Consider the following 23,037-nt stretch of genomic DNA (forward strand, 5'->3'; position numbering starts at 1 on the left):
TAATTATTCTCTTTCTTCCATCTCTCTACCATCCAAATTTAGGAAATAATATAATCAAATTTAGGAAATGATACATGTGTTTTAGTTGATACCATTAAATATGCTTCTGTTCTTATAACTGGGGTAGACAGCTAGAAGAGACATTCTTTGTCTTTCACCATCAGTGAAGCTATCAGAAAACTTATCCCACTAACTGATTCTTTCTCCCTTGCACCCAAATTTATTTCTAGATGTGTTATAGCTCCACTTTTATTGCTTACCACCTCTGTATTCTGATCAGTCACACCACACTGGACTCAGTTTATGCATCTGGATAAATCAGTTTATGCACTGGATTTGTGAAAAGTGAAAGTGAAAGATCTGTGAACTTGGTTTCTTTTTGGCCACCGTACTCCTAGCAAGAGCTTGCTCTTCTATTAGGTGAAAGTTAGGTTGTTGTTGCTGATGCACACTGTAAACACCATGGATTTTGCTTTGATGATTGTTCCCTGGTCCTCCCTGTCACATAAAGAAAAACAAAAACAAAAACAAAACAGTAGTATGTAGTCTGATGCCTGCTTCATGTGCTTCCCACTTTAAGTTCTGGGGCTTTCCTGACACAGCTTAGGCAGTATAAACAGCAGGGTGTGCTTGTCACCCGCGAATCCCAGTTTATTTGTTCTTTCATGCATTCTATCCTGCCCAAATCTTTGCAACCCCATGGACTGTAGCCCACCATGCTCCTCTATCCTTGAGATTTTCCAGGCAAGAATACTTTGCCATTTCCTCCTTCAGGGGATCTTCCCAATCCATAGATTGAACCACGTCTCTTGCATCTCCTGCATTGACAGGCAGGTTCTTTACCACTGAGCCACAGGAGAAGCCCGTGGATCCCATTGCCAGTCCATAAACCTGCAGGCAACAGGGGGCCGATAGGGACTTCACTGACCTGTGCAGGACCCTAGATGCTAATGTTACTGTGTTGGGCCCAGGCTTCTGCAACAGTGGTTTGGGAAACTGGTATAATTCAGAATCTTGGGAGAGTTGAAGCCTTATCAGGTAAACTTTGAATAATAGGATACAGAACCTACGGATAAATTCTTCTTCCTTTTCTTCAGAATAGATGGTGTATAATTCCTCTATGACCTCTAGGAAAATATACTTCAAAAAAAGCAGAAAGGGGTGCTTGCCCTTGTGACTTAGCCAGTAATTTTGCTTCTCGTGTCTTCTCTTCCTCATTCCCTTTTCTTTTAGCTTCTTGCTGTCCTGAAATTTACTCTCAAATAACATATTCACGTTTTTTTCTGGTATCAGTTTTATTTTGTGCACTTGGACTATGGCACATATTAATTCCCATATTTTAAGCCTTAGTTCCGTTTTTTATGTCTTCTAGCTCATTTTTCCAAAGAAGGCAATGGCAACCCACTCCAGTACTCTTGCCTGGGAAATCCCATGGAAGGAGGAGCCTGGTAGGCTGCAGTCCATGAGGTCGCTAAGAGTCGGACACGACTGAGTGACTTCACTTTCACTTTTCACTTTCATGCATTGGAGAAGGAAATGGCAACCCACTCCAGTGTTCTTGCCTGGAGAATCCCAGGGATGGGGGAGCCTGGTGGGCTGCCATCTATGGGGTTGCACAGAATCAGACACGACTGAAGCGACTTAGTAGCAGCAGCAGCTCATTTTTCAAATCCTTTGGTTTTACTATTTTGACTTTGTATTCTTAATTTTCTGCTTTCTGATATTCTTTAATGGAGGTAACTATGTCTATACAATTTTATTTTCCTTTTTCATAGCAGAAGGTTGATCACAGTTTTGTTGTATGAGAATATGGAAAATATGTCTGTTGAGTAAATTCACTGCATTTTTTTTCTACATGTTTTCTTATTGCACTTTACAAATCTTTTTATCAGTGTGTTTTTATTTGTACTAAACAAGAGTTAGATTTTCTGATGTGGCTTTTTGCAGGAGCTTCAGGTGTGGAATAGGATGGGGCCACATTAGCCTTCTAGGCTATTTAAATGGGAAGCTCCTTCTTTGTGGTCACAGGAAAAGTTGTTTCCTATAAGCATTTCTAGTATATAATTGGAGAAGGCAATGGCACCTCATTCCAATACTCTTGCCTGGAAAATCCCATGGAGGGAGGAGCCTGGTAGGCTTCAGTCTATGGGGTCACCATGAGTCGGACACGACTGAGCGACTTCCCTTTCACTTTTCACTTTCATGCATTGGAGAAGGAAATGGCCACCCACTCCAGTGTTCTTGCCTGGAGAATCCCAGGGAAGGCGGAGCCTGGTGGGCTGCCGTCTATGGGGTCACACAGAGTTGGACACGACTGAAGCGACTTAGCAGCACTAGCAGCAGCAGCAGCAGCAGCAGCAGCAGCAGCTGCAGCAGTGTATATAATATGTTTGTTTGGCTTTGTCTCCCTTGCATCTCTAACACCAGGGCTGTGAAGACTTCTGCCAGATCTCATTGTGCCCCTGTCTCCAGTCCTATGTTCTTGCATTAAATAAGAGAGTTAGTTTCTGTGCTTCAGGGAGAGATCCTCTCTTTCTGCAAGGTTATTCATGCAGACAGTTCTTTCTTGAAGTCTTGGCACGTCCTTTGCATGCTTCCTTCCTCTTCCCTGATTTCCTTCTGCCCATTTTCAGCTTTGTTTGGCAGTGGTTACATATATTTTGGCATGTATGGCTTATATTTGAAAATATACAGGTATTTATCATCCACTTTTATGGACTAGCTAGTAGGTGTTTTCCAATGTTACATAAAATGACAAGATATAGAATGACAACTTTTGTTCAAGAATACTAATACACATTTCAGTAACTATGTTGTTTATAAGAAAAATGCATATAGTCAAATGACTAGATATAGATTAACTACAATAAAATATAGTTGAAAAAGTATGTTTTCACATAAGGGTCATGGCTATTCATTTCTATTCATATAATGTTTATAAGAAGCTAAATAAAGCAATAATCATAAATTCACAGGGAGTTAAATATTGCATAGTTTATTTGAACCAATATGTTACTTCCTGTTATGGCTCAGTGGTAAAGCATCTGACTGCCAATGTAGGAGACATGGATTCAGTCCTTGATCCAGGAAGATCCCCTAGAGGAGAACATGGCAACTCACTCCAGTATTCTTGCCTAGGAAATTCCATGGACATAGGAGTCTGGCAGGTTATAGTCCGTGGGGTCACAAAGAGTCAGTCACAACTTAGCAACGGAACAACAGCAGCAACAACAAAAAACCATTTTGATATTCTCAAAATTGCTGTTTGAGCAACTTCTTTGAAGTGGAATTTACTACCAGAAAAAGTATGTACATTCCATATTTGTGTATCTATCATTTAAAAAATTAATTTGTTAATTCAAGCTTTTGCAACTCTGCTAAATACTGTGCTAAGCACATTAATGAATAAAAAAGCTTGAACTTTTTCCTCAAAGGAGCAAAGTAATTAAAATTCACTATACTACTGGTAAATCTAATAGCACATCATTTTCTCAAATATTTAAGTATATAACTAAATGCAGGGCTCAGACGTTAAAGATTCTGTCTACAATGCATGAGACCCAGTTTCGATCTCATGGTCAGGAAGATACCCTGGAGAAGGGAATGGCTACCCACTCCATTATTCTTTCCTGGAGGACTCCACAGAGAAAGGAGCCTGGTGGGCTGTAGTCCTTGCGGTCACAGAGAGTCAGACACAGTTAAATGACCAAGTTGGACACAACTGAGCAATGCCTAAGTATGCAACTAAATGTATGTATGTATTCTTATAAAATATATACATATATAATATCTCTATGTATATCATGTATGAATAAAGGATAATCTCTATTCTTTCAGATAAAATGTAAATTGAAATTCTACACGTGTGTGTATATATGAAACATATGTATATACACACTTACATAGTATAGTGCTTTGTGCCTATGTGGTGTGCACTCAGTGACAGTGATTGTGAAAGGAATTAAAGTGTTTCTTGAAAAGGCCAGATTTCTAATTTGTTTCTTCATGACTGTCAGAGTTTAACACAATGTGCACATAAAGTACATACTGAACAAATATTTGTTGTCTGACTGGGTTTCTGGTGAGAAAAGCTATTCAGGCAGAGCAATTATATCAGAGAGTCCCTGCTACACTGACACATATCTACACCTCAAAAAACTAAAGGTGAAAAGTGTGAAGGTGATTTAAAGTTTTTGTTTCTAGATTGATAATAGAGAATTCACTTGAATTTTTTCACATAAGTCAAGATAATTGATGAGAGACTTTGTTTCTATATGCTATATGTAATCTATTAGAGGAAAAATCACAGTGTAATTTTTCTGTGCATTTTCTCCATTACTCTGAGGCTTTTTCTTAAATAAAATATTCATTTATTTTTGGCTGTGCTGGATTTTTATTGTTGTGTGCAGGTTTTCTTTAGTTTCAGCAAGTTGGGGCTCCTCCCTACTTGTAGTGCAAGAGCTTCTCATTTCTGTGGCTTTTCTTGTTGTAGAGCAGAAGCTCTAGGGTGCGTGGGCTTCAGTAATTGTGGCTGTCAGGCTCCAGATTATGAGCTCATTAGTTGTGGTGCACTGGCTTTGTAGCATGTGTGATCTTCCCAGACCAGGAATCAAACCAGTATCCCTTGCATTGCAATGTGGATTCTTATCCACTGGACCAAGGCTTTGGATGAGAGTATTATAATTACTGATATGAACAGCTCTAACTGGAATTTTTGTATCCAGGGAACAAAATATATATCTTTACTTTGAAAAAAAAATTATAGTGGCTCTCTGAGCATTTCTTTCTTTATTATTAATTATTTTAGTGTTCTTTCTACAGAAATCATCAGATTTGAGCCTTTATGCACTCAAGCACCTAAATATGTCTTCTTAAATGGGCTTTATGCTTCTAATTATGTAGAATCCTTTCTTTTGTTTGGAATTCTCTTTAGGTAGATTATTTTAATCAGGGATATTCTTTAATATAAAAAGTATTGATATCTCTTAAATGACTGAGGTGAATGGGAGGAGTGTATACTCCAGACTAAGACATCAGAATCTCAAACATATACTTTCATCAAATGATCACAGCAAGTGCTTTTTCAAGTGGTAAAGGACACTACAAGGTAGGATAATTTTGTTCTTTTTTTTTGAGAGAGAATATGTCTTAATCAAGCTCTTTTTCTCTAAGACTGAAGAATTTCATTAAAAGGTAAATAGGTTCACCTGTTATATTCCGTATTATTATATATTTTCTTCAGATGCTGCAAATAATTTGCATCAGAGTAACCAAGGTACTTATTAGAACTGCTCATTTTGAGAACTCTCACAAATGAATTAATGCCAACTCAAGATGAACCAAATATTAGGATTATCAAACATAAAGTTTAAAGTAGCTTTAACCATGCCCTGTAATGTAAAAGTACAAATTTTTTAAATGAGTGGCAAGACATATTTTAGGAAAGAAATAGGAACTATAAAAGAGAAACAAATGACAGGTTTAGAACTGGAAAGCACAATCTCTGAAGTAAAGTTCATACTGAAAGGACTCAATAGCAGAGTAACAGTAACAGAGAAAAGAGTGAACTTCGTGATACATCACCAGAAATATCCAAGCTGAAGGATGGAGGGAAAAACAGACAATGAGTAAACAGAGCCTCAGTTACCACTGAGATAATATACACATTTATAGTACTTTTGTCCTTGGAGTTTCAGAAGGAGAAAAGAAGAATATCAATGCAGGAAAAAAAAATAAGATAAGAACTAACTCCTTGTCCTGGCTATTATAAACAGTGCTGCAATGAACATTGGGGTACATGTGTCTCTTTCAATTCTGGTTTCCTTGGTGTGTATGCCCAGCAGTGGGATTGCTGGGTCATAAGGCAGTTCTAGATGTCCATCAGCAGATGAATGGATAAGAAAGCTGTGGTACATATACACAATGGAGTATTACTCAGCCATTAAAAATAATACATTTGAATCAGATCTAATGAGGTGGATGAAACTGGAGCCGATTATACAGAGTGAAGTAAGCCAGAAAGAAAAACACCAATACCGTATACTAACACATATATATAGAATTTAGAAAGATGGTAATGATAACCCTGTATGCGAGACAGCAAAAGAGAAACAGATGTATAAAACAGACTTTTGGACTCTGTGGGAGAGGGAGAGGGTGGGATGATTTGGGAGAGTGGCACTGAAACATGTATACTATCATGTAAGAAACGAATCGCCAGTCTAGGTCTGATACAGGATCCAGGATGCTTGGGGCTGGTGCACGGGGATGATCCAGAGTGATGATATGGGGTGGGAGGTGGGAGGCGGGTTCAGGATTGGGAACTCGTACACCTGTGGCAGATTCATGTCAATGTTTGGCAAAACCAATACAGTATTGTAAAGCAAAATAAAGTAAAAATAAAAATTTAAAAAATAAAAAAAATAGAAGTCATTGAAATTTTACCCAATTAAAATTTGAGATGTGTACTGAAAAATAAAATAAAATAAAGATTCAAGCCCATTAAACAAACAAACAACTAACTCCTTCAGTTTTCCCAGGTAACTCAGTGGTAAAGAATCCACCTGCAATACAGGAGATGTGGGTTCAATTCCAGGGTCAGGAACATAACCTGGAGAAGAAAATGGCAGCCCATTCCAATATTCTTGCCTGGGAGATCCCACAGAGAGAGGAGCCTCGTGGTCAACCGTCCATGGGGTTGCAAAGAGTCAGACACGACTTACAGACTGAGCACATACGCATACAATTCCTCCAAAAAGACAAATTTCCAGATTCAAGAAAATGAGTGAATATCTAACAAGATAAAATCAAAGGAAACCCACTGTCAGATAAATCATATGCACACTATAAATCAAAGTTTAAGGGGAAAATCTTGAAAATAGTAAAAATATTTATACATTGGAACAACAATTCAAATGACTGAAAATTCTCATTAAAAATACCTATAGTAAAGCAACCTCTTCACAGTTTTGAAAGAAAAGAAGTGTGAATTCAGGATTCCATATACACCAAAAATATCCTTGAGCAATGATAGCCAGATAAAGATCTTGTACATGAAGGAAAATAAGATAATTCAATGCTAGCATGTTCATTCTATAAGAAATGCTAAAGGAATTTCTTCAAGTTGAAGGGATACAGTGTCTCACAGGCTGTTCTTCTGGTTACTTTGAATGTTTTGAGAGTGGATGACCACACTCCTCCGTATTATATATTTCCTGACATATTTCATCTTGTCCCTTTTTTGAGTTCTCTATGTAAAGTGCTCCTTTGCTAGATCTGAATATTTACATAGGCTTTTCTTTAGGATTGACTGGTTTAATATTTTTGCAGTCCAAGGGGTAGTACTAGGGCTGAAATCCTTAGCATGTATATAATACATGAACAAATGAATAAAATACTTCACCTAGACCTAGAACAAATGAGGACCAGTAGTAAACCAAATTTACAGTTGGGTTGTAGAGAAGTCATCAGAAAAGAAAGCTTAAAAATGAGGAGTTTTGATTAATGGGTATCAAGGAGAAAAGAGGAGACCAGAAAAGAAAAACAACAACAACAAAAACATCTATGTATCAGACATTGACTGGCTGCCTAGCTGTGATGAGCTAGGTTAGCAGTTAGGCCCCAGTGTGTTTTGTTACAGTGTGCTCCAATTTTTATCTGAGGTCCTCTACTCATGGGTTGACCCCACTGAGTAAGATCCAGGAGGTGGTTCAAGAGCCTTGGCTTTCATGCTCAAAAGGGATTTCCTCTAAAGTGCAGTTTTTATTGCATCTTCCTAGGCAGGCAGCAGTGTCCTCAGGGCAGCATCTCAGTGGAACAGGCCCTCTTTCCCAATACTGCTTCCTCCCTTCTCTTCTATAATGCTTCTTCCCAATAAGCCCTCTGAGCTTCTAACTCTGGCTTAACATCTGCTTCCCACAGCACACGTTTAACTTGAATAATACATAGCAGATGCCAAGGATTATATTCAGTCCTGTTTTCTGAGTTCTACATTTTCTATTTTCTCACCTCAGTTGCACCTTTGAATAATAATTTATTTGATTTGGTGCTCATTGATACTGCACTAGTTCAATATGTGAAACTGTCACTGAAGTATGAAAGAAGGTGTTAAAGATATTTGGAAACAAATGACAGTGTAACATTTTAATAGCTTTTTGTGTTCTATAATTTCCTTCAATCTGCAGATAAGATTACTTAGCATAACTTGAACTGTATTTTATTAAACAAGCAAAATTTTATTAAAATAGTATTTCCTCTTGAATATGGTCAGAAAATTAGCAGTTAAAATTTTTTTAACTATATATTTGTGAATATATATATATTTTATATACATATACATATTTTAGCAATCAAAAAGTAGAAAAACAACTTTTAGTGGATTTTATTTTCACATGAAATAGTAAACTAAATGTCAGGCTAGAAATATTAAAAAACCCAAATACCATTAAATCAAAATTAAAGCTGAGTCTAAAAATATGTGGAAAAAATAATAACCAGCTAAAAAGTGCCTTTTCTAATCATTAAATAAATAGATCTATGCATATAGAACATTTAATTTTTGTAAAAGTTTATTTATAAATATTATATAATTTATAATGTTTCCAAATTATGTTTTGCATGTCAGACTTAGCAAGTAATATTAATTGTCACTCGATAAATATTATTGAACTAAAGCTTGATGAATACATGTATATTTGATTCAGGCTAGCAGATAGACAGCAAAATGTTTACAATTACATGAATATTTAACAGCTTCTCTGGATGTATTGGCTTATGCTACTCGCATTTAAAATAAATATTTGCACTTTTAGGTCCCTGGTATTCAGATATTGATTATATTTTGAAGAGAGACTCTAGATAAATAATAAAGTAATTTTATTATAATTAAATAGAATTTTATCTTTCAATTTTGAAATACCAAATTATTTATATGCTAAAACTATGATATATGATAAACAGGTATTTTTTTAAATAATAGTTTTCAAAATGAGTTTATCCATTTATAGGTTTTTCTTTTTAAGGTAACAAAGTACATTTGATGAATTTTGACTATCATTAAACACTTGATAAGTTATTGTTTTATAATCCAATATATTGTCTCATAAAGGGGGATTATTTTAATGCATAAAAGTCTCTAAAATTAAAGTTTTGATTCACTGTGCTAAATTCAATAAAATTAAATGCTTGCATACATCAAGACATTTAAAACATTTTCCCTTTATTGCAACCTCTTATATCTTACTTCATTGTATTTAGCACATTTACTTATGGTGAATTTGCTGTAAATACCACTGTATCCAGGAAAGAATCTTAATTATCTATGTAAAATTATGCATTCTAAGTATGATTCTAAGCATTTTATTGGAGTTTTTAGACACAGTAGGAATTAAGAAAATTATCAGTTCAGGGTTATTTAGCTTTTTGTTGTTGAACTCATTACACCTTTACAAACTCATTACAAAATAGCCTTTCTTGGTCTAAAGCAAGTACACCCTGGCAGGTAAAGGTGTATGCATGTGTGTGCATGTACCCTTCTAATCACACACAAGCTAAAAAATTACACTGAATTATATCCATCATTATTTGGCCTTCTGAATGCTAAAGCCAAAGCCAAAAAAATAGCTTTTGGTTAAATGTTAAAATTGAAGCCAATATTCAATTCAGTTGCATTGTAAAATTTATAAATAGGTGTAAGTTATAGTCAAACTATTTGAATTACATTAATGTAAGAGTTATTCAATGAAACATTAATTTCTAAATTGCTTGGGCACATGAAAATGAAAGGAAATAGAAAGTATCAGAGAACAAGTTCCAGACGATAGTGTCAGAAACAGTTACTTTATATTATGGACTTTCTATTCTCCAGATACAATATCAGGCACTTTTATACACTGTTCCTAATTATCTAAAACATTCCAAAATGCATATATGAGAATATATGAGAAAACTGAAGGTTACAAAATTTTTATACTTGTTACGTGGTCCAAATTTCACAGAATGGAAAAATCTCAAGTTCACATAAAATTGATTGTAAACTCCCTGCAATTCAGATGTGATAAATGTTTAAGGATAAGAAGAAAGAATTGGAAAAAAAAAAAAACAGAAGTAACCCCCATAGCATCTTTTCCACTGAGCTCAGTTGAAAATGAAGAAGATCTGTTTAGTGTCTCTGGGTCCATGATATCTTCAAAGCCTTCAGGGGAGGTTCCTTCCTAGACTCTTCTAGCATTTGAAGGCCCAGGCATTGCTTGGTTCATAGGAGAATTAACTCTAATCATTGCCCCTGTCTTCATATGGTGTCTTCTCTCCATCTGTCTATTTTTCTCTGTGTCCACTCTAATGACTTCATTGTTACCTTATTACACCTGCAAAGATTCTGTTTCTAAATAAGATCATATTCATAAATACCTAAGTAGGGGAAGGGACAGATCAGGATTTCAACATATCTCTTTTGGGCATTCCCTGGTGGCTCAGACGGAGACCGGGGTTCAGTTCCTGGATCGGGAAGATCCCCTGGAGAAGGAAATGGCAATCGACTCCAGCACTCTTGCCTGGAAAATCCCATGGACGGAGAAGCCTGATAGGCTACAGTCCATGAGGTCCCAAAGAGTCTGATGCGACTTCACTTGCACTTTCACTTTTGGGCATACAGTTTAACCCATGCTGCTGCTGTTGCTAAGTCACTTCAATCCTGTCCAACTCTGTGCAGCCCACTAGGATCCCCCATCCCTGGGATTCTCCAGGCAAGAACACTGGAGTGGGTTGCCATTTCCTTCTCCAGTGCATGAAAGTGAAAAGTGAAAGTGAAGTCTCTCAGTTGTGTCTGACTCTAGCGACCCTATGGACAGAAGCCTTCAAGGCTCCTCCGCCCATGGGATTTTCCAGGCAAGAGTACTGGAGTGGGTTGCCACTGCCTTCTCCAGAAAAACTACTCAAATACTGGTCTCAATATGCACTTTCAAAAGCACAGACATTCACCATCCTCTCAATCAGTTGTATATTTAAACAACTCTAAAGAAAAATAACACACAACGGGTCTGCACATTATTTTCACTGTTTCTAGAAAACATGAGAATGACTTTAAAATCTGACACATCAATCAAAATTACCTGTGGACCTTTTAAATGTGTGTGTGTGTGTGTGTGTGTGTATCTGTCTTCCAGAAGACACTCTCTCTTTCTCTCTCCCTGACTGATTGATTGCTGAAATCACCACAGGCTTTCTCATCAGGATTTCCAGATAGCAATATTATAAAGAAATTTCCCAGATGATTCCATTTGTCAAAACAGGTTTGAAATCCATTGCCTTAAAAGGACTTCAACTTATTTAAGGAGATGTGTGTCTTAAATGTAAGGCAAAATATAACTTCTTTGATGTGTTCTTGAAATAACCCTGCTGAGCTGAAAGTGGTGAAGCTGGATCACTGACTTCAGGCACAGTTGAGAGAGAACTAAAGATTGTTAAATGCAAATATCCTGCACCCTCTGATTTCCAAGCTCCAGTTTTTCACAAATACATTTTACACAAATATCCTAGGAAAGTAGTAACACTATTCAAAGAAATTAAAAATGTTAACTAAATAGATTTCTTCTTTCTTGAAATAGTTTAGAATAAATTTCATTATGAAGATTATTTTATTTGTTGTTGTTCAGTTGCAAAGTTGTGGCCCACTCTTTGCAATCCCTTGGATTGTTGCAAACAATACTTTCCTGTCCTTCACTATCTCACAGAAGTTGCTCAAACTCATGTCCATTGAGTCAGTGATAGTATCCAACCATCTCATCATCAGTCACTGCCTTCTCCTCCTGCCCTCAGTCTTTCCCAGCACCAGGGTCTTTTCCAATCAGTTGGCTCTTCGCATCAGGTGGCTGCAATCTTAGAGGTTCAACATCAGTCCTTCCAATGAATATTCAAGACTGCTTTCCTTTAGGATTGACTGGCTTGATCGCCTTGCAGTCCAAGGGGACTCTCAAGAGTCTTCTCCAGCACTAAAATTCAAAAGCATCAATTCTTTGTCACTCAGCCTTCTTTATGGTCCAGGTTTCACATGCTTACACAACTACTGGAAAAACCATAGCTTTGACCATATGGATCTTTGTTGGCAAAGTGATGTCTTTGCTTTTCAATATGCTGTCTAGGTTTGTCATAGCTTTCTTTCCAAGGAGCAAACATCTTTTAATTTCATAGCTGCAATCACCATTGGAGAAGACAATGGCAATCCACTCCAGTACTCTTGCCTGGAAAATCCCATGGATGGAGGAGCCTGGTGGGCCGCAGTCCATGGGATCTCAAAGAGTTGGACATGACTGAGCGAATTCACTTTCACTTTTCACTTTCATGCATTGGAGAAGGAAATGGCAGCCCACTCCACTGTTCTTCCTGGAGAATTCCAGGGACAGGGGAGCCTCGTGGGCTGCCATCTATGGGGTCGCACAGAGTCGGACATGACTGAAACGACTTAACAGCAGCAACAGCAGCAGCCGTCACCGTCCATAGTGATTCTGGAGTCCAAGAAAATAAAATCTGTCACTGTTTCTACTTTTCCCCTTCTATTTGCCGTGAAGTGATGGGATCAGATGTCATGACCTTTGTTTTTTGAATGTTGATTTGTAAACCAGCTTTTCACTCTCCTCTTTCACCCTCAACAAGAGGCTCTTTAGTTGCTTTTTGCTTTCTGCCATTAGAGTTGTATCTAGCCTCCTGATAACTCTGATAGAGAATCTGCCTGCATTGCAGAAGAAATGGGTTTGATCCCTGGGTGGGGAAGATCACCTGGAGAAGAGAATGGCAACACAATCCAGTATTCTTGCCTGGATAATCCCATGAACAGAGAAGCCTGGCTGCTGCAGTCCATGAGGTCACAAACAGTCAAACACTACTGAGTGACTAACACTTTCACTTCACTTTTAGAGTGGTATCATTTGAATATTTGTAACATACCTCAGATCAGAGAAGGCAATGGCCCCCCACTCCAGCACTCTTGCCTGGAAAATCCCATGGAACGAGGAGCCTGGTGGGCCTCAGTCCATGGGATCGCTAAGAGTCAGACACGACTGAGTGACTTCACTTTCACTTTTCACTTTCATGCATTGGAGAAGGAAATGGCAACCCACTCCAGTATTCTTGCCTAGAGAATCCCAGGGACAGGGGAGCCTCGTGGGCTGCCATCTATGGGGTCGCACAGAGTCGGACACGACTGAAGGGACTTAGCAGCAGCAACATACCTCAGATACACTGATATTTCTCCTGGCAACCTTGATGCCAGCTTGTTTGTCACCTGGCCCAGCACTTCACATGATGTACTTACTCTGCATATAAGTTAAATAAGCAAGGTGACAATATATAGCCTTGATGTACTCCTTGCCTCATTTGGAACCAGTCTGTTGTTCCATGTCCAGTTCTAACTGTAGCTTCTTGATCCACATACTGGGTTTTTAGGAGACAGATTTTTTTATATGTCATTCTAAAACCCTTAGAGAAAAAAAACAGAAACATTACTTTAATAATAAGCAAATTTTTATTTTTCATTTTAAATATTAATTATGTAAAAATACATGAATGATATTTTTTAAAATATCAAAAAAGAAGAGCTCACCTATGGATGTATACTGTAATTGATATGATGTATCTATATGTCTGTATCTATGTATCAATATGTAGATATATATCTATCAGTTCAGTTGCTCAGTTGTTTCCAACTCTTTGCCACCCCATGCACTGCAGCACGCCAGCCTTCCTTATCCATCACCAATGCCCAGAGCTTGCTCAAACTCATGTCCATTGAGTCAGTGATGCCATCCAACCATCTCATCCTTTGTCATCCCCTTCTCCTCCTGCCTTCAATCTTTCCCAACATTAGGGTCTTTTCTAATGAGTCAGCTCTTCGCATCAGGTGGCCAAAGTACTGAAGCTTCAGCTTCAGAATCAGTCCTTCCAATGAATATTCAGGACTGATTCCTTTAGGATGGACTGGTTGGATCTCCTTGCAGTCCAAGGGGCTCTCAAGAGTCTTCTGCAACACCACAGTTCAAAAGTATCAATTCTTCCATGTTCAGCTTTCTTCACAGTCCAATGCTCACATCCATACATGACTATTGGAAAAACGATAGCTTTAACTAGATGGACCTTTGTAGGCAAAGTATTGTCAGTGTTTTTCAATATGCTGTCCAGGTTGGCCACAGCTTTTCTTCCAAGGAGTAAACATCTTTTGATTTCATGGCTGCAGTCACTATCTGCAGTGATTTTGGAGCCCAAGAAAATAAAGTCTGTTATCATTTTCATTGTTCCTCCATGTATTTGCCATGGAGTGATGGGACTGGATGGCATGTTTTTAGTTTTTTGAATGTTGACTACAAACTACATATTGTATGTTTATATCTATGTAGATTTTGAATACAATCTATGTATTGTATATTTATATCTATAAGTCTGTGAATAATATTGATCTATATATGTCAATGAAAAGCTAATCAGTTGATCTAAGAAAGAAATAGAAAATTTTATTCAATCAAATTTGAGGATTATAATCCAGCAAGAGCATCTCAGAAAACTCTGAGAACTGTTCTGTGCATTAGAAGTCAAGTAAGTTTTTTGAGATAGAGGGCTGTATATCAAATGACATGTTATTGAGAGTTTACATAATCCACACCTGTGTCATCATGGTGGGTCATGATCAAGATCAAGAAATAATTCGATCTTTTTAAAAGTTGTCTTATTCATGCTAGGAGAACGTTGCTCTTGTGATTGTGGAAGTATTCCTGCCCAAGGGCAGATGGGGAGTTCTGGTTGATGTATAATGCAGATATACAATGCACAGTGGGGGAGCAGGGAGAGGAGACCAAAGGGCAGTGGAGACTTTTTGTTTAAAATATCTCTTCTCATGTCATAAAATATGAATTTTATTGCCCATATCTATATCAGTAAATGTAAATATAAATGTAAACATATATACTATATATATATATATATATACACACACTTATGTGTGTGTGTGGTAGTTTGTTCACACTAAGTAGGTAGTTGTGTGGTAGTCTGACTCTTTGCGATACCAGGGACTATAGCTCACAAAGCTATTCTGTCCATGGTATTCTCTAGGCAAGAATACTGGAGTGGGTAGCCATTTCCTTCTCCAGGGGATCTTCCCAACCCAAGGATTTAACCAGAGTCTAATGCATGGCAGGTAGATTTTTTACCATCTAAGCAACAAAGGAAGCCCAGAGACATCTATTTCTATATGTAGATATAGTATTATATTTTACATATAGTTTTGATTATTTGCTTTAATTCTTAAAACGTGTCTTGGAGATCTTTCTAAATCTATTTAGATTTATTTCATTTGCTATAACCACTTCCTAGTATTTGTTTAACCAGCTGATTACTTCTACAATTTGCTCATAAAATAATGATGCTGTAATAAATTTTCTTATGTATGTCATGATGCATAAATGCTAGTATTTCTCTGTACTATGTAAATTAGATATCAATTAAAAACTTTGACCATTTTTAAATTTTAAGAAAAACTATTTTTTTTTTTTTTTTTAGTTTTACACTAGTTTTACATTTGGCTTCCCTGGTGGCTCAGATGGTAAAATGTCTACCTGTAATGCAGGAGACCCAGCTTCAATCCCTGGGTTGGGAAGATTCCCTGGAAAAGGAAATAGCAACCCACTCCAGGACCCTTGCCTGGAAAATCTCATGGACAGAGGAGCCTGGTAGGCTACAGTCCATGGGGTCATAAAGAATCAGACACTATTGAGAGACTTCACTTTCTTTACTAAATGCCTTTCTTCCAAGAATGTAATATCTCCAGTCACAATTTCACATGGTATGAGCTAGTGATTTCTCAAGAATTCGCCAGTATTGGACATTATCAATCTATTTATTTTGACAATTTGAAAGTTAAAAAGTATATTTCCCTTAAGCCTCACCTGTACTAAGTATTACCAACCTATTCAGTTTTGAAGCATGGGTGTTTAAGATATTTCATTGTCATTTTAGTATTCCTCATTTTTCTCTGAAATAATGTTTTCATATATTTTTGGTCATGTATGTTTCTTCTACCATGGGTTGGTTGGCTTTTATCTTTTTCATATTTTTCTTAAACTCATTATTATTTCTTTATTAATTTTTAGATGTTCTTCATATATTTTATTTTTTTGCCATCATTTTGAGTAAGTATTGTAAATACCCTCATTGATCATTTTTCTTCTAATTTAATTTAGTTTACTGCATCATTGTTAAAAATAAGTTAATTTTCATTAATATTTATCATAATTTTTATTTCTGTATGAACTATAATTATAGAAAACTTAATCAGAATTAACTCTATTAAAGTTAAAAATATAAACAATTATAGAAGAAAAGCAAATAAGATGACTATCCTAGGATAAAGGCAATTAATATAACTAATTATTGACCTCAGACAAATTCAGGCCCTGGAGAGAATTTTTAGTGAGAATGGGACTAAGACCCAAATTATTTTCAAGATTATTTGAACAGGTGTTATAACACATCTGCTCTCATTTGTAATGGCCAAGAGACAAGACCTGTGATTCTAACTTTGCCTTATACTTTATGCCCATTGGTCTTAGAAATGCAAATACATTGAACTCCCTCAAGTTGAAATTTAACAGTTAAAACACTCAAAGCAATTAAAACTTATATTTTAAAAAATAGCAGTAGTAAATAAGAAGTGTAGTGATATTTAAATTGTTCTCTTATGATTTAAAACACTGTGCACTTAGACTTTGAATAACCTATCTATATATGCTGAAAAATACATTTTTATCTTAAAACTCTTATCCTCATGTGCATTTGGAGAAGGCAGTGGCAACCCACTCCAGTACTCTTGCCTGGAAAATCCCATGAATGGAGGAGCCTGGCAGGCTGCAGTCCATGGGATTGCGAAGAGTCAGACATGACTGAGCAACTTCACATTCACTTTTCACTTTCATGCATTGGAGAAGGAAATGGCAACCCACTCCAGTGTTCTTGCTTGGGGAATCCCAGTGACAGGGGGCGGGGGTGGGGGGGCGCTGGTGGGCTGCCATCTATGGGGTCGCACAGAGTCAGACACAACTGAAGCAACTTAGCAGCAGCAGCAGCAGAGTGTGCATTGGTTGGTTAACCTGTGCTAATGCAATATAGAAGAGGAAAATGTTCACTGAGATAACTATATTTTTATCGGAGATAGCTGAGATAACTATTTAAAAATATATACAGTGATTTTCTTGGGACTTTAAAAGAACTACAAATTATGGAACAAAAATTAATTTTCTTCAATTTAAAATTTAGCACATTAGATAGAAATATGGTCTTGAGCAGAAATGGGTATATTTTATGAATGCCAAATATACCGTGTATGCAGTATTTAATTTTCAAAGTATGTTTTCCTTTATTTATAAAATGAAAATGATAATGAGTTACAGCCTAGGGTAATTTTTTTTTTCTTTCTTTTTTTTTTCAGCCTGAAGAATTATGGATGGAGGTTCATGACACTGTACAGGACAGCCTAGGGTAATTTTAAGAATTTATTAAAAATAATGTTAAGGAGTTAGAACACTGGCTGTTAATGATAAATATGTATTTATTGATGTCTTTTAAAATTGATCATCATATTTTTCTGCTACAATAGCTAAGGGACAATTTACTTTGAAAACCATTTCCATTAATTAGAAAATTCTGTTTGGCCATTGACTGTCTTCTGATGAACCAAAGTTAAGGGTTAGAAACAACAACAACAGCAAAAAAACCTGAACGTGATTGATTAAATTGATCTGAATTCTAAAATAAAGTATAGGGGTGGTCCTAAGATGGCTGAGGAATAGGATGGGGAGACCACTTTCTCCGCCACAAATTCATCAAAAGAACATTTCAACACTGAATAAGTTCCACAAAACAACTTCTGAATGCCAGCAGAGGACATCAGGCACCCGGAAAAGCAGCTCAATGTCTTTGAAAACAGGTAGGAAAAAATATAAAAGACAAAAAAAGAGACAAAAGAGGTAGGGAGGGAGCACCGTCCCGGGAAAGGAGTCTTAAAAAGAGAGAAGTTTCCAAACACCAGGAAACACTCTCACTGCCGAGTCTGTGGTGAGCCTTGGAAGCATAGAGGGCAACATAACAGGGAGGAAATAAATAAATAAATAAAACCCACAGATTACGAGCCCAAGGGTAACTCCCCCAGTGGAGAAGCAGCACAGATGCCTGCATCTGCCACTAGCAAGTCGGGGCTGGGCAGGGAGGCACAAGCTGCATTGCCTTTTAAGGATCAGGCCCAAATGCCCCCAAGTGTACCCAGAGGGAACTAACTTGGGCTAGCAAACCAGACTGTGGGATAGCTACCACGCAAAAAGCTGTAACATAAGACACCACCAGGACCACGCACAGAACAAAGGATGGAACAGAGTTAGCCGGCTGCAGATCATCACCCTCTGGTGACAGGCAGCCAGAGCCTGAAGGGCTGGAAGGGGGCATTGCAGCCCCAGAGAGACATTAACTACCAAAATGCAAAGAGGCTTCTTTGCTAACTAAGACTTCTTGGGGTTCTGGACAGTCATCATCCACCTGAGAAGGTGCACCAGTTGTACACCCAGAAAATTGAGCAGCAGGGACAAGAGAGGTGATAAGTCGTAACGATTGCGCTCGCCAAACACCTGAGCTACTCGGACTTGGGAAAGGCACAAAATGCAGGCCCAACCAAGTGTGCACCTCTGAGGACTACCTCAGAGCCTGAGCCTGAGCGGCTTAGACCTAGGAGGTTCATGCAGCCCAGGGCCAGCCTCAGACGGTTATCAGCAGAGCAACCTAGAGTCTGAGCTGTGTGTGCTGTGAGCAGGGGCAGGCCCAGCGTGGCTGAGATACTGCAAGCACACGCCAGTGTTATTTGTTTGCAGCATTCCTCCCTCCCCACAATGCGACTAAACAAGTGAGCCTAAAAAAAAGTGTCCACCACCGCCCCTCTTGTGTCAGGGTGGATATCAGACACTGAAGAGACCAGCAAACAGAAGAAGCTAAAACAGGGAACCACCTTGGAAGTAACAGGTGCATAGATTAAAACCCTGTCCTTAGTACTGACTACATAAGAAGGAGCCTATAGATCTTGAAAAATATAAGCCAGACCAAGGAACTATCTGAAAATGAACTGACCCCACACTGCCCACAACAACACCAGAGAAAATCCTAGATATATCTTTACTATTTTTATGATCATTCTTTTTTTTTTTATCTTTTTCTTCTTTTTTAAACAATTTTTAAAATTTTTAAGTCCTCTATTTCTCCTTTAATTTTCATTTTTATAATCTACTATTACTTTTCAAAAAAAGACCCTATTTTTAAAGCAAACTTCATATATATATATATACACACACACATATCTATAAATGATTCTTGTGACTTTGTTTTTTTTTTTTTTTTCTCTTCTTCTTCTTTTCTTTAATATTGTATTTTTGAAAAGCCAACCTCTACACTAGATTTTTAATCTTTGCTTTTTGGTATTTGTTATCAATTTTGTACCTTCAAAAACCCAACCTTCAGTACCCATTTTTACTTGAGAGCAAGATTACTGTCTTGACTGCTCTCTCCTCCTTTGGACTCTCTTTTTTCTCCACCAGGTTGCCTCTGTCTCCTCCCTCCCCGTTCTCATCTCTACCCAACTCTGTGAATCTCTGTGTGTCCCAGATGGTAGAGAACACTTAGGGAACTGATTACTGGCTGGATCTGTCTCTCTCCTTTTCATTCCCCTCTTTTATCCTCCTGGCCACCTATGTCGCCTTCCTCCCTCTCCTCTTCTCTGTATAAGTCCATGAACATCTCTGAGCGGTCCAGACTGTGGATCACACATAAGGAAGTAATTACTGGCTAGCTTGCTCTCTCCTCTTTTGATTACACCTCATCTCATTCGGGTCACCTCTAACTCACCCCTCCCGCTTCTCTTCTCCATGTAACTCTGTGAACGTCTCTGGGTGTCCTTCAATGTGGAGAAACTTTTCATCTTTAACCTAGATGTTTTATCAACAGTGCTGCATAGAAGGAGAAGTCTTGAAACTAAGGTAAAAATAAAACTGAAATCAAGAAGCAGGATGCTTAAGCCCAAATCCTGAGAACATCAGAGAACTCCTGACTCCAGGGAACATTAATCGATAGGAGCTCATCAAATGCCTCTGTACCTACACTGAAACCAAGCACTACCCAAGGGCCAACAAGTTCCAGAGCAAGACATACCATGCAAATTCTCCAGCAACACAGGAACACAGCCCTGAGCTTCAGTATACAGGCAGCTCAAAGTTACTCCAAAACCATTGACATCTCATAACTCATTACTGGACACTTCATTGCACTCCAGAGAGAAGAAATCCAGCTCCACCCACAAGAACACCGACACAAGCTTCCCTAACCAAGAAACCTTGACAAGCCACTGATACAACCCCAGCCACAGCGAGGAAACTCCATAATAAAGAGAACTCCACAAACAGCCAGAATACAGAAAGGCCACCCCAGATGTAGCAATATAAACAAATGAACAGAAGGAGGAATGCCCAGCAGGTAAAGGAACAGGATAAACTCCCACCAAACCAAACAAAAAAGGAAGAGATAGGGAATCTACCCGAGAAAGAATTCCAAATAATGATAGTGAAAATGATCCAAAATCTTGAAAACAAAATGGAATCAGAGATAAATAGCCTGGAGACAAGGATTGAGAAGATGCAAGAACAGTTTAACAAGGACCTAGAAGAAATAAAAAAAGAGTCAATATATAATGAATAATGCAATAAATGAGATCAGAAACACTCTGGAGGCAACAAATAGTAGAATAATGGAGGCAGAAGATAAGATTAGTGAAATAGAAGATAGAATGGTAGAAATAAATGAATCAGTGAGGAAAAAAGAAAAACGAATGAAAAGAAATGAAGACAATCTCAGAGACCTCCAGGACAATATGAAACGCTCCTACATTCGAATTATAGGAGTCCCAGAAGAAGACAAAAAAGACAGACCATGAGAAAATACTCGAGGAGATAATAGTTGAAAACTTCCCTAAAATGGGAAAGGAAATAATCACCCAAGTCAAAGAAACCCAGAGAGTCCTAAACAGGATAAACCCAAGGCAAAACCCCAGGACACATATTAATCAAATTAACAAAGATCAAACACAAAGAACAAATATTAAAAGCAGCAAGGGAAAAACAACAAATAACACACAAGAGGATTCCATAAGGACAACAGCCGATCTTTCAATAGAAACGGGCCAGTTTCTATTGAAATGGAATGGCAAGACATACTTAAAGTGATGAAAGAAAATAACCTACAGCCCAGATTACTGTACCCAGCAAGGATCTCATTCAAATATAAAGGAGAAATCAAAGCTTTACAAACAAGTAAGAGCTGAGAGAATTCAGCACCACCAAACCAGCTCTCCAACAAATGCTAAAGGATATTCTCTAGACAGGAAACACAAAAAGGATGTATAAACCCAAACACAAAATAGTAAAGTAAATGGCAATGAGTTCATACTTATCAATAATTACCTTAAATGTAAATGGGTTGAGTGCCCCAACCAAAAGACAAAGACTGGCTGCATGGATACAAAAACAAGACCCCTATATATGCTGTCTACAAGAGACCCAGCTCAAAACAAGGGACACATACAGACAGAAAGTGAAGGGCTGGAAAAGATATTCCACGCAAATAGAGACCAAAAGAAAGCAGGAGTAGCAATACTTATATCAGATAAAATAGACTTTAAAACAAAGGCTGTGAAAAGAGACAAAGAAGGACACTACATAATGATCAAAGGATCAATCCAAGAAGAAGATATAACGATTATAAATATATATGCACCCAGCATAGGAGCACCACAATATGTAAGACAAATGCTAACAAGTATGAAAGGGGAAATTAACAATAACAATAATAGTGGGAGACTTTAATACCCCACTCACACCTATGGATAGATCAATTAAACAGAAAATTAACAAAGAAATGCAAACTTTAAATGATACAATAGACCAGTTAGACCTAATTGATATCTATAGGACATTTCACCCCAAAACAATGAATTTCTCCTTTTTTCTCAAGTGCTCATGGAACCTTCTCCAGGATAGATCACATCCTGGGCCATAAATCTAGCCCTGATAAATTCAAAAATATTGAAATCATTCTAAGCATCTTTTCTGACCATAATGCAGTAAGATTAGACATCAATTACAGGAGAAAAACTATTAAAAATTCCAACATATGGAGGCTGAACAACACACTTCTGAATAACCAACAAATCACAGAAGAAATCAAAATATGTATAGAAACAAATGAAAATGAAAACACAACAACCCAAAGCCTGTGGGACACTATAAAAGCAGTGCTAAGGGGAAAGTTCATAGAATACAGGCATACCTCAAGAAACAAGAAAAAAGTCAAATAAACAACCTAACTCTACACCTAAAGCAACTAGAAAAGGAAGAAATGGATAACAGCTGGTTCATAGAAGGAAAGAAATCCTAAAAATTAGGGCAGAAATATGCAAAAGAAACAAAAGAGACTATAGCAAAAATCAACAAAGCCAAAAGCTGGTTTTTTGAGAGGATAAATAAAATTGACTACCATTAGCCTGACTCATCAAGAAAAAATGGGAGAAAAATCAAATCAATAAAATTAGAAATGAAAATGGAGAGATTATAACAGACAATACAGAAATACAAAGGATCATAAGAGACTACTATCAGCAATTATATACCAATAAAATGGACAACGTGGAAGAAATGGACAAATTCTTAGAAAAGTACAACTTTCCAAAACTGAACCAGGAAGAAATAGAAAATCTTAACAGACCCATCACAAGCACGGAAATTGAAATTGTAATTAGAAACTTCCAGCAAACAAAAGCCCAGGTCCAGATGGTTTCACAGCTGAATTCTACCAAAAATTTAGAGAAGAGCTAACACCTATCCTACTCAAACTCTTCCAGAAAATTGCAGAGGAAGGTAAACTTCCAAACTCATTCTATGAGGCCACCATCACCCTAATACCAAAACCTGACAAAGA

Source organism: Oryx dammah, unplaced genomic scaffold, assembly GCF_014754425.2.
Source record: "Oryx dammah isolate SB20612 unplaced genomic scaffold, SCBI_Odam_1.1 HiC_scaffold_2, whole genome shotgun sequence".
Classification (NCBI taxonomy): Eukaryota; Metazoa; Chordata; class Mammalia; order Artiodactyla; family Bovidae; genus Oryx; species Oryx dammah.